Below are 12,868 nucleotides of genomic sequence, written 5' to 3'. Positions count from 1 at the left end.
ACAAGCTCCAAATCATGTTGAAATACAGAAATAAACACTTTTCCAAAAACAAGCTCCAAATCATGTTTGATGCACTCTGAAAGTCAATTTTTTTCCAGTACTGTTAAAACTGGATGATAGGAACACTGTGGACAGTTTTCAGCAAGTTGCAACATTGAAATACAGAAATGAACACTTTTCCAAAAACAAGCTCGAAATCATGTTGAAATACTGAAATAAACACTTTTCCAAAAACAAGCTCCAAATCATGTTGAAATACAGAAATAAACACTTTTCCATAAACAAGCTCTAAATCATGTTTGATGCACTCTGAAAATGATTTTTTTTCAGTACTGTTAAAACTGGATGATAGGAACACTGTGGACAGTTTTCAGCAAGTTGCAACATTGAAATACAGAAATAAACACTTTTCCAAAAACAAGCTCGAAATCATGTTGAAATACTGAAATAATCACTTTTCCAAAAACAAGCTCCAAATCATGTTGAAATACAGAAATAAACACTTTTCCATAAACAAGCTCTAAATCATGTTTGATGCACTCTGTAAGTGATTTTTTTTTCAGTACTCTTAAAACTTGATGATAGGAACACTGTGGACAGTTTTCAGCAAGTTGCAATATTGAAATACAGAAATAAACACATTTCCAAAAACAAGCTCAAAATCATGTTGAAATACAGAAATAAACACTTAAAAAAAAAAAAGCTCTAAATCATGTTTGATGCACTGTGTAAGTGATTTTTTTTCTTCAGTACTGTTAAAACTGGATGATAGGAACACTGTGGACAGTTTTCAGCAAGTTGCAATATTGAAATACAGAAATAAACGCTTTTCCAAAAACAAGCTCCAAATCATGTTGAAATATAGAAATATACACTTTTCCAAAAACAAGCTCCAAATCATGTTGAAATACTGAAATCAACACTTTTCCAAAAACAAGCTCCAAATCATGTTGAAATACAGAAATAAACACTTTTCCAAAAACAAGCTTTAAATCATGTTTGATGGACTCCATAGGTGAATTTTTTTCCAGTACTGTTAAAACTGGATGATAGGAACACTGTGGACATTTTCAGCAAGTTGCAACATTGAAATACAGAAATAAACACTTTTCCAAAAACAAGCTCTAAATCATGTTGAAATACAGAAATAAACACTTTTCCAAAAACAAGCTCCAAATCATGTTGAAATACAGAAATAAACACTTTTCCAAAAACAAGCTCCAAATCATGTTTGATGCACTCTGAAAGTCAATTTTTTTCCAGTACTGTTAAAACTGGATGATAGGAACACTGTGGACAGTTTTCAGCAAGTTGCAACATTGAAATACAGAAATGAACACTTTTCCAAAAACAAGCTCGAAATCATGTTGAAATACTGAAATAAACACTTTTCCAAAAACAAGCTCCAAATCATGTTGAAATACAGAAATAAACACTTTTCCATAAACAAGCTCTAAATCATGTTTGATGCACTCTGAAAATGATTTTTTTTCAGTACTGTTAAAACTGGATGATAGGAACACTGTGGACAGTTTTCAGCAAGTTGCAACATTGAAATACAGAAATAAACACTTTTCCAAAAACAAGCTCGAAATCATGTTGAAATACTGAAATAATCACTTTTCCAAAAACAAGCTCCAAATCATGTTGAAATACAGAAATAAACACTTTTCCATAAACAAGCTCTAAATCATGTTTGATGCACTCTGTAAGTGATTTTTTTTTCAGTACTCTTAAAACTTGATGATAGGAACACTGTGGACAGTTTTCAGCAAGTTGCAATATTGAAATACAGAAATAAACACATTTCCAAAAACAAGCTCAAAATCATGTTGAAATACAGAAATAAACACTTAAAAAAAAAAAAGCTCTAAATCATGTTTGATGCACTGTGTAAGTGATTTTTTTTCTTCAGTACTGTTAAAACTGGATGATAGGAACACTGTGGACAGTTTTCAGCAAGTTGCAATATTGAAATACAGAAATAAACGCTTTTCCAAAAACAAGCTCCAAATCATGTTGAAATATAGAAATATACACTTTTCCAAAAACAAGCTCCAAATCATGTTGAAATACTGAAATCAACACTTTTCCAAAAACAAGCTCCAAATCATGTTGAAATACAGAAATAAACACTTTTCCATAAACAAGCTCTAAATCATGTTTGATGCACTCTGTAAGTGATTTTTTTTTCAGTACTCTTAAAACTTGATGATATTAACACTGTGGACAGTTTTCAGCAAGTTGCAACATTGAAATACAGAAATAAACACTTTTCCAAAAACAAGCTCTAAATCATGTTGAAATACAGAAAAAAACACTTTTCCAAAAAAACAAGCTCCAAATCATGTTGAAATACAGAAATAATCACTTTTCCAAAAAAAAGCTCCAAATCATGTTGAAATACTGAAATCAACACTTTTCAAAAAACAAGCTTTAAATCATGTTTGACTGACTCCATAGGTGAATTTTTTTCCAGTACTGTTAAAACTGGATGATAGGAACACTGTGGACATTTTCAGCAAGTTGCAACATTGAAATACAGAAATAAACACTTTTCCAAAAACAAGCTCTAAATCATGTTGAAATACAGAAATAAACACTTTTCCAAAAACAAGCTCCAAATCATGTTGAAATACAGAAATAAACACTTTTCCAAAAACAAGCTCCAAATCATGTTTGATGCACTCTGAAAGTTAATTTTTTTTCCAGTACTGTTAAAACTGGATGATAGGAACACTGTGGACAGTTTTCAGCAAGTTGCAACATTGAAATACAGAAATAAACACTTTTCCAAAAACAAGCTCGAAATCATGTTGAAATACTGAAATAATCACTTTTCCAAAAACAAGCTCCAAATCATGTTGAAATACAGAAATAAACACTTTTCCATAAACAAGCTCTAAATCATGTTTGATGCACTGTGTAAGTGATTTTTTTTCTTCAGTACTGTTAAAACTGGATGATAGGAACACTGTGGACAGTTTTCAGCAAGTTGCAATATTGAAATACAGAAATAAACGCTTTTCCAAAAACAAGCTCCAAATCATGTTGAAATATAGAAATATACACTTTTCCAAAAACAAGCTCCAAATCATGTTGAAATACTGAAATCAACACTTTTCCAAAAACAAGCTCCAAATCATGTTGAAATACAGAAATAAACACTTTTCCAAAAACAAGCTCCAAATCATGTTGAAATACAGAAATAAACACTTTTCCAAAAACAAGCTCCAAATCATGTTTGATGCACTCTGAAAGTTATTTTTTTTTCCAGTACTGTTAAAACTGGATGATAGGAACACTGTGGACAGTTTTCAGCAAGTTGCAACATTGAAATACAGAAATAAACACTTTTCCAAAAACAAGCTCGAAATCATGTTGAAATACTGAAATAATCACTTTTCCAAAAACAAGCTCCAAATCATGTTGAAATACAGAAATAAACACTTTTCCATAAACAAGCTCTAAATCATGTTTGATGCACTCTGTAAGTGATTTTTTTTCCCAGTACTCTTAAAACTTGATGATATTAACACTGTGGACAGTTTTCAGCAAGTTGCAACATTGAAATACAGAAATAAACACTTTTCCAAAAACAAGCTCTAAATCATGTTGAAATACAGAAATAAACACTTTTCCAAAAACAAGCTCCAAATCATGTTGAAATACAGAAATAAACACTTTTCCAAAAACAAGCTCCAAATCATGTTTGATGCACTCTGAAAGTTAATTTTTTTTCCAGTACTGTTAAAACTGGATGATAGGAACACTGTGGACAGTTTTCAGCAAGTTGCAACATTGAAATACAGAAATAAACACTTTTCCAAAAACAAGCTCGAAATCATGTTGAAATACTGAAATAATCACTTTTCCAAAAACAAGCTCCAAATCATGTTGAAATACAGAAATAAACACTTTTCCATAAACAAGCTCTAAATCATGTTTGATGCACTGTGTAAGTGATTTTTTTTCTTCAGTACTGTTAAAACTGGATGATAGGAACACTGTGGACAGTTTTCAGCAAGTTGCAATATTGAAATACAGAAATAAACGCTTTTCCAAAAACAAGCTCCAAATCATGTTGAAATATAGAAATATACACTTTTCCAAAAACAAGCTCCAAATCATGTTGAAATACTGAAATCAACACTTTTCCAAAAACAAGCTCCAAATCATGTTGAAATACAGAAATAAACACTTTTCCATAAACAAGCTCTAAATCATGTTTGATGCACTCTGTAAGTGATTTTTTTTCCCAGTACTCTTAAAACTTGATGATATTAACACTGTGGACAGTTTTCAGCAAGTTGCAACATTGAAATACAGAAATAAACACTTTTCCAAAAACAAGCTCTAAATCATGTTGAAATACAGAAATAAACACTTTTCCAAAAAAACAAGCTCCAAATCATGTTGAAATACAGAAATAAACACTTTTCCAAAAAAATGCTCCAAATCATGTTGAAATACTGAAATCAACACTTTTCCAAAAACAAGCTTTAAATCATGTTTGATGGACTCCATAGGTGAATTTTTTTCCAGTACTGTTAAAACTGGATGATAGGAACACTGTGGACAGTTTTCAGCAAGTTGCAACATTGAAATACAGAAATAAACACTTTTCCAAAAACAAGCTCCAAATCATGTTTGATGCACTCTGAAAGTCAATTTTTTTCCAGTACTGTTAAAACTGGATGATAGGAACACTGTGGACAGTTTTCAGCAAGTTGCAACATTGAAATACAGAAATGAACACTTTTCCAAAAACAAGCTCGAAATCATGTTGAAATACTGAAATAAACACTTTTCCAAAAACAAGCTCCAAATCATGTTGATATACAGAAATAAACACTTAAAAAAAAAAAAAATCTAAATCATGTTTGATGCACTGTGTAAGTGATTTTTTTTCTTCAGTACTGTTAAAACTGGATGATAGGAACACTGTGGACAGTTTTCAGCAAGTTGCAACATTGAAATACAGAAATAAACACTTTTCCAAAAACAAGCTCCAAATCATGTTGAAATATAGAAATATACACTTTTCCAAAAACAAGCTCCAAATCATGTTGAAATACTGAAATCAACACTTTTCCAAAAACAAGCTCCAAATCATGTTGAAATACAGAAATAAACACTTTTCCATAAACGAGCTCTAAATCATGTTTGATGCACTCTGTAAGTGATTTTTTTTTCAGTACTCTTAAAACTTGATGATAGGAACACTGTGGACAGTTTTCAGCAAGTTGCAATATTGAAATACAGAAATAAACACATTTCCAAAAACAAGCTCAAAATCATGTTGAAATACAGAAATAAACACTTTTAAAAAAAAAAGCTCTAAATCATGTTTGATGCACTGTGTAAGTGATTTTTTTTCTTCAGTACTGTTAAAACTGGATGATAGGAACACTGTGGACAGTTTTCAGCAAGTTGCAACATTGAAATACAGAAATAAACACTTTTCCAAAAACAAGCTCTAAATCATGTTGAAATACAGAAATAAACACTTTTCCAAAAACAAGCTCCAAATCATGTTGAAATACAGAAATAAACACTTTTCCAAAAAAAAGCTCCAAATCATGTTGAAATACTGAAATCAACACTTTTCCAAAAACAAGCTCCAAATCATGTTGAAATACAGAAAGAAACACTTTTCCAAAAACAAGCTCCACATCATGTTGAAATACAGAACTAAACACTTTTCCAAAAACAAGCTTTAAATCATGTTTGATGGACTCCATAGGTGAATTTTTTTCCAGTACTGTTAAAACTGGATGATAGGAACACTGTGGACAGTTTTCAGCAAGTTGCAACATTGAAATACAGAAATAAACACTTTTCCAAAAACAAGCTCTAAATCATGTTGAAATACAGAAATAAACACTTTTCCAAAAACAAGCTCCAAATCATGTTGAAATACAGAAATAAACACTTTTCCAAAAACAAGCTCCAAATCATGTTTGATGCACTCTGAAAGTCAATTTTTTTCCAGTACTGTTAAAACTGGATGATAGGAACACTGTGGACAGTTTTCAGCAAGTTGCAACATTGAAATACAGAAATAAACACTTTTCCAAAAACAAGCTCGAAATCATGTTGAAATACTGAAATAAACACTTTTCCAAAAACAAGCTCCAAATCATGTTGAAATACAGAAATAAACACTTTTCCATAAACAAGCTCTAAATCATGTTTGATGCACTCTGATAAGTGAATTTTTTTCAGTACTGTTAAAACTGGATGATAGGAACACTGTGGACAGTTTTCAGCAAGTTGCAACATTGAAATACAGAAATAAACACTTTTCCAAAAACAAGCTCTAAATCATGTTGAAATACAGAAATAAACACTTTTCCAAAAACAAGCTCCAAATCATGTTGAAATACAGAAATAAACACTTTTCCAAAAACAAGCTCCAAATCATGTTTGATGCACTCTGAAAGTCAATTTTTTTCCAGTACTGTTAAAACTGGATGATAGGAACACTGTGGACAGTTTTCAGCAAGTTGCAACATTGAAATACAGAAATGAACACTTTTCCAAAAACAAGCTCGAAATCATGTTGAAATACTGAAATAAACACTTTTCCAAAAACAAGCTCCAAATCATGTTGAAATACAGAAATAAACACTTTTCCATAAACAAGCTCTAAATCATGTTTGATGCACTCTGAAAATGATTTTTTTTCAGTACTGTTAAAACTGGATGATAGGAACACTGTGGACAGTTTTCAGCAAGTTGCAACATTGAAATACAGAAATAAACACTTTTCCAAAAACAAGCTCGAAATCATGTTGAAATACTGAAATAATCACTTTTCCAAAAACAAGCTCCAAATCATGTTGAAATACAGAAATAAACACTTTTCCATAAACAAGCTCTAAATCATGTTTGATGCACTCTGTAAGTGATTTTTTTTTCAGTACTCTTAAAACTTGATGATAGGAACACTGTGGACAGTTTTCAGCAAGTTGCAATATTGAAATACAGAAATAAACACATTTCCAAAAACAAGCTCAAAATCATGTTGAAATACAGAAATAAACACTTAAAAAAAAAGAAGCTCTAAATCATGTTTGATGCACTGTGTAAGTGATTTTTTTTCTTCAGTACTGTTAAAACTGGATGATAGGAACACTGTGGACAGTTTTCAGCAAGTTGCAATATTGAAATACAGAAATAAACGCTTTTCCAAAAACAAGCTCCAAATCATGTTGAAATATAGAAATATACACTTTTCCAAAAACAAGCTCCAAATCATGTTGAAATACTGAAATCAACACTTTTCCAAAAACAAGCTCCAAATCATGTTGAAATACAGAAATAAACACTTTTCCATAAACAAGCTCTAAATCATGTTTGATGCACTCTGTAAGTGATTTTTTTTTCAGTACTCTTAAAACTTGATGATAGGAACACTGTGGACAGTTTTCAGCAAGTTGCAACATTGAAATACAGAAATAAACACTTTTCCAAAAACAAGCTCTAAATCATGTTGAAATACAGAAATAAACACTTTTCCAAAAAAACAAGCTCCAAATCATGTTGAAATACAGAAATAAACACTTTTCCAAAAAAAAGCTCCAAATCATGTTGAAATACTGAAATCAACACTTTTCAAAAAACAAGCTTTAAATCATGTTTGACTGACTCCATAGGTGAATTTTTTTCCAGTACTGTTAAAACTGGATGATAGGAACACTGTGGACAGTTTTCAGCAAGTTGCAACATTGAAATACAGAAATAAACACTTTTCCAAAAACAAGCTCTAAATCATGTTGAAAAACAGAAATAAACACTTTTCCAAAAACAAGCTCCAAATCATGTTGAAATACAGAAATAAACACTTTTCCAAAAACAAGCTCCAAATCATGTTTGATGCACTCTGAAAGTTATTTTTTTTTCCAGTACTGTTAAAACTGGATGATAGGAACACTGTGGACAGTTTTCAGCAAGTTGCAACATTGAAATACAGAAATAAACACTTTTCCAAAAACAAGCTCGAAATCATGTTGAAATACTGAAATAAACACTTTTCCAAAAACAAGCTCTAAATCATGTTGAAATACAGAAATAAACACTTTTCCAAAAAAACAAGCTCCAAATCATGTTTGATGCACTGTGTAAGTAATTTTTTTTCTTCAGTACTGTTAAAACTGGATGATAGGAACACTGTGGACAGTTTTCAGCAAGTTGCAATATTGAAATACAGAAATAAACACTTTTCCAAAAACAAGCTCCAAATCATGTTGAAATATAGAAATATACACTTTTCCAAAAACAAGCTCCAAATCATGTTGAAATACTGAAATCAACACTTTTCCAAAAACAAGCTCCAAATCATGTTGAAATACAGAAATAAACACTTTTCCATAAACAAGCTCTAAATCATGTTTGATGCACTCTGTAAGTGATTTTTTTTTCAGTACTCTTAAAACTTGATGATAGTAACACTGTGGACAGTTTTCAGCAAGTTGCAACATTGAAATACAGAAATAAACACTTTTCCAAAAACAAGCTCTAAATCATGTTGAAATACAGAAATAAACACTTTTCCAAAAAAACAAGCTCCAAATCATGTTGAAATACAGAAATAAGCACTTTTCCAAAAACAAGCTCCAAATCATGTTGAAATACAGAAATCAACACTTTTCCAAAAACAAGCTCCAAATCATGTTTGATGGACTCCATAGGTGAATTTTTTTCAGTACTGTTAAAACTGGTTGATAGGAACACTGTGGACAGTTTTCAGCAAGTTGCAACATTGAAATACAGAAATAAACACTTTTCCAAAAACAAGCTCTAAATCATGTTGAAAAACAGAAATAAGCACTTTTCAAAAACAAGCTCCAAATCATGTTGAAATACAGAAATAAACACTTTTCCATAAACAAGCTCCAAATCATGTTTGATGCACTCTGAAAGTCAATTTTTTTCCAGTACTGTTAAAACTGGATGATAGGAACACTGTGGACAGTTTTCAGCAAGTTGCAACATTGAAATACAGAAATGAACACTTTTCCAAAAACAAGCTCGAAATCATGTTGAAATACTGAAATAAACACTTTTCCAAAAACAAGCTCCAAATCATGTTGAAATACAGAAATAAACACTTTTCCATAAACAAGCTCTAAATCATGTTTGATGCACTCTGTAAGTGATTTTTTTTCCAGTACTGTTAAAACTGGATGATAGGAACACTGTGGACAGTTTTCAGCAAGTTGCAACATTGAAATACAGAAATAAACACTTTTCCAAAAACAAGCTCTAAATCATGTTGAAATATAGAAATATACACTTTTCCAAAAACAAGCTCCAAATCATGTTGAAATACTGAAATCAACACTTTTCCAAAAACAAGCTCCAAATCATGTTGAAATACAGAAATAAACACTTTTCCATAAACGAGCTCTAAATCATGTTTGATGCACTCTGTAAGTGATTTTTTTTCAGTACTCTTAAAACTTGATGATAGGAACACTGTGGACAGTTTTCAGCAAGTTGCAATATTGAAATACAGAAATAAACACATTTCCAAAAACAAGCTCAAAATCATGTTGAAATACAGAAATAAACACTTTAAAAAAAAAAAGCTCTAAATCATGTTTGATGCACTGTGTAAGTGATTTTTTTTCTTCAGTACTGTTAAAACTGGATGATAGGAACACTGTGGACAGTTTTCAGCAAGTTGCAATATTGAAATACAGAAATAAACGCTTTTCCAAAAACAAGCTCCAAATCATGTTGAAATATAGAAATATACACTTTTCCAAAAACAAGCTCCAAATCATGTTGAAATACTGAAATCAACACTTTTCCAAAAACAAGCTCCAAATCATGTTGAAATACAGAAATAAACACTTTTCCATAAACAAGCTCTAAATCATGTTTGATGCACTCTGTAAGTGATTTTTTTTTCAGTACTCTTAAAACTTGATGATATTAACACTGTGGACAGTTTTCAGCAAGTTGCAACATTGAAATACAGAAATAAACACTTTTCCAAAAACAAGCTCTAAATCATGTTGAAATACAGAAATAAACACTTTTCCAAAAAAACAAGCTCCAAATCATGTTGAAATACAGAAATAAACACTTTTCCAAAAAAAAGCTCCAAATCATGTTGAAATACTGAAATCAACACTTTTCCAAAAACAAGCTTTAAATCATGTTTGATGGACTCCATAGGTGAATTTTTTTCCAGTACTGTTAAAACTGGATGATAGGAACACTGTGGACAGTTTTCAGCAAGTTGCAACATTGAAATACAGAAATAAACACTTTTCCAAAAACAAGCTCTAAATCATGTTGAAATACAGAAATAAACACTTTTCCAAAAACAAGCTCCAAATCATGTTGAAATACAGAAATAAACACTTTTCCAAAAACAAGCTCCAAATCATGTTTGATGCACTCTGAAAGTCAATTTTTTTCCAGTACTGTTAAAACTGGATGATAGGAACACTGTGGACAGTTTTCAGCAAGTTGCAACATTGAAATACAGAAATGAACACTTTTCCAAAAACAAGCTCGAAATCATGTTGAAATACTGAAATAAACACTTTTCCAAAAACAAGCTCCAAATCATGTTGATATACAGAAATAAACACTTAAAAAAAAAAAAAAATCTAAATCATGTTTGATGCACTGTGTAAGTGATTTTTTTTCTTCAGTACTGTTAAAACTGGATGATAGGAACACTGTGGACAGTTTTCAGCAAGTTGCAATATTGAAATACAGAAATAAACACTTTTCCAAAAACAAGCTCCAAATCATGTTGAAATATAGAAATATACACTTTTCCAAAAACAAGCTCCAAATCATGTTGAAATACTGAAATCAACACTTTTCCAAAAACAAGCTCCAAATCATGTTGAAATACAGAAATAAACACTTTTCCATAAACAAGCTCTAAATCATGTTTGATGCACTCTGTAAGTGATTTTTTTTTCAGTACTCTTAAAACTTGATGATAGGAACACTGTGGACAGTTTTCAGCAAGTTGCAACATTGAAATACAGAAATAAACACTTTTCCAAAAACAAGCTCTAAATCATGTTGAAAACGAAATAACACCAAAAACAAGCCCAACAGTGAAAACAGAAAAAACACTTTTCCAAAAACAAGCTTTAAATCATGTTTGATGGACTCCATAGGTGAATTTTTTTCCAGTACTGTTAAAACTGGATGATAGGAACACTGTGGACAGTTTTCAGCAAGTTGCAACATTGAAATACAGAAATAAACACTTTTCCAAAAACAAGCTCTAAATCATGTTGAAATACAGAAATAAACACTTTTCCAAAAACAAGCTCCAAATCATGTTGAAATACAGAAATAAACACTTTTCCAAAAACAAGCTCCAAATCATGTTTGATGCACTCTGAAAGTCAATTTTTTTCCAGTACTGTTAAAACTGGATGATAGGAACACTGTGGACAGTTTTCAGCAAGTTGCAACATTGAAATACAGAAATGAACACTTTTCCAAAAACAAGCTCGAAATCATGTTGAAATACTGAAATAAACACTTTTCCAAAAACAAGCTCCAAATCATGTTGAAATACAGAAATAAACACTTTTCCATAAACAAGCTCTAAATCATGTTTGATGCACTCTGAAAATGATTTTTTTTCAGTACTGTTAAAACTGGATGATAGGAACACTGTGGACAGTTTTCAGCAAGTTGCAACATTGAAATACAGAAATAAACACTTTTCCAAAAACAAGCTCGAAATCATGTTGAAATACTGAAATAATCACTTTTCCAAAAACAAGCTCCAAATCATGTTGAAATACAGAAATAAACACTTTTCCATAAACAAGCTCTAAATCATGTTTGATGCACTCTGTAAGTGATTTTTTTTTCAGTACTCTTAAAACTTGATGATAGGAACACTGTGGACAGTTTTCAGCAAGTTGCAATATTGAAATACAGAAATAAACACATTTCCAAAAACAAGCTCAAATTCATGTTGAAATACAGAAATAAACACTTAAAAAAAAAAAGCTCTAAATCATGTTTGATGCACTGTGTAAGTGATTTTTTTTCTTCAGTACTGTTAAAACTGGATGATAGGAACACTGTGGACAGTTTTCAGCAAGTTGCAATATTGAAATACAGAAATAAACGCTTTTCCAAAAACAAGCTCCAAATCATGTTGAAATATAGAAATATACACTTTTCCAAAAACACGCTCCAAATCATGTTGAAATACTGAAATCAACACTTTTCCAAAAACAAGCTCCAAATCATGTTGAAATACAGAAATAAACACTTTTCCATAAACAAGCTCTAAATCATGTTTGATGCACTCTGTAAGTGATTTTTTTTTCAGTACTCTTAAAACTTGATGATAGTAACACTGTGGACAGTTTTCAGCAAGTTGCAACATTGAAATACAGAAATAAACACTTTTCCAAAAACAAGCTCTAAATCATGTTGAAATACAGAAATAAACACTTTTCCAAAAAAACAAGCTCCAAATCATGTTGAAATACAGAAATAAACACTTTTCCAAAAAAAAGCTCCAAATCATGTTGAAATACTGAAATCAACACTTTTCACAAAAACAAGCTTTAAATCATGTTTGATGGACTCCATAGGTGAATTTTTTTCCAGTACTGTTAAAACTGGATGATAGGAACACTGTGGACAGTTTTCAGCAAGTTGCAACATTGAAATACAGAAATAAACACTTTTCCAAAAACAAGCTCTAAATCATGTTGAAAAACAGAAATAAACACTTTTCCAAAAACAAGCTCCAAATCATGTTGAAATACAGAAATAAACACTTTTCCAAAAACAAGCTCCAAATCATGTTTGATGCACTCTGAAAGTCAATTTTTTTCCAGTACTGTTAAAA

This window comes from Salvelinus fontinalis, chromosome 2 (assembly GCF_029448725.1).
Source record: "Salvelinus fontinalis isolate EN_2023a chromosome 2, ASM2944872v1, whole genome shotgun sequence".
Taxonomy (NCBI): domain Eukaryota; kingdom Metazoa; phylum Chordata; class Actinopteri; order Salmoniformes; family Salmonidae; genus Salvelinus; species Salvelinus fontinalis.
The sequence above is the reverse complement of the archived record's forward strand: the minus strand, read 5'-3'. Positions refer to the sequence as shown.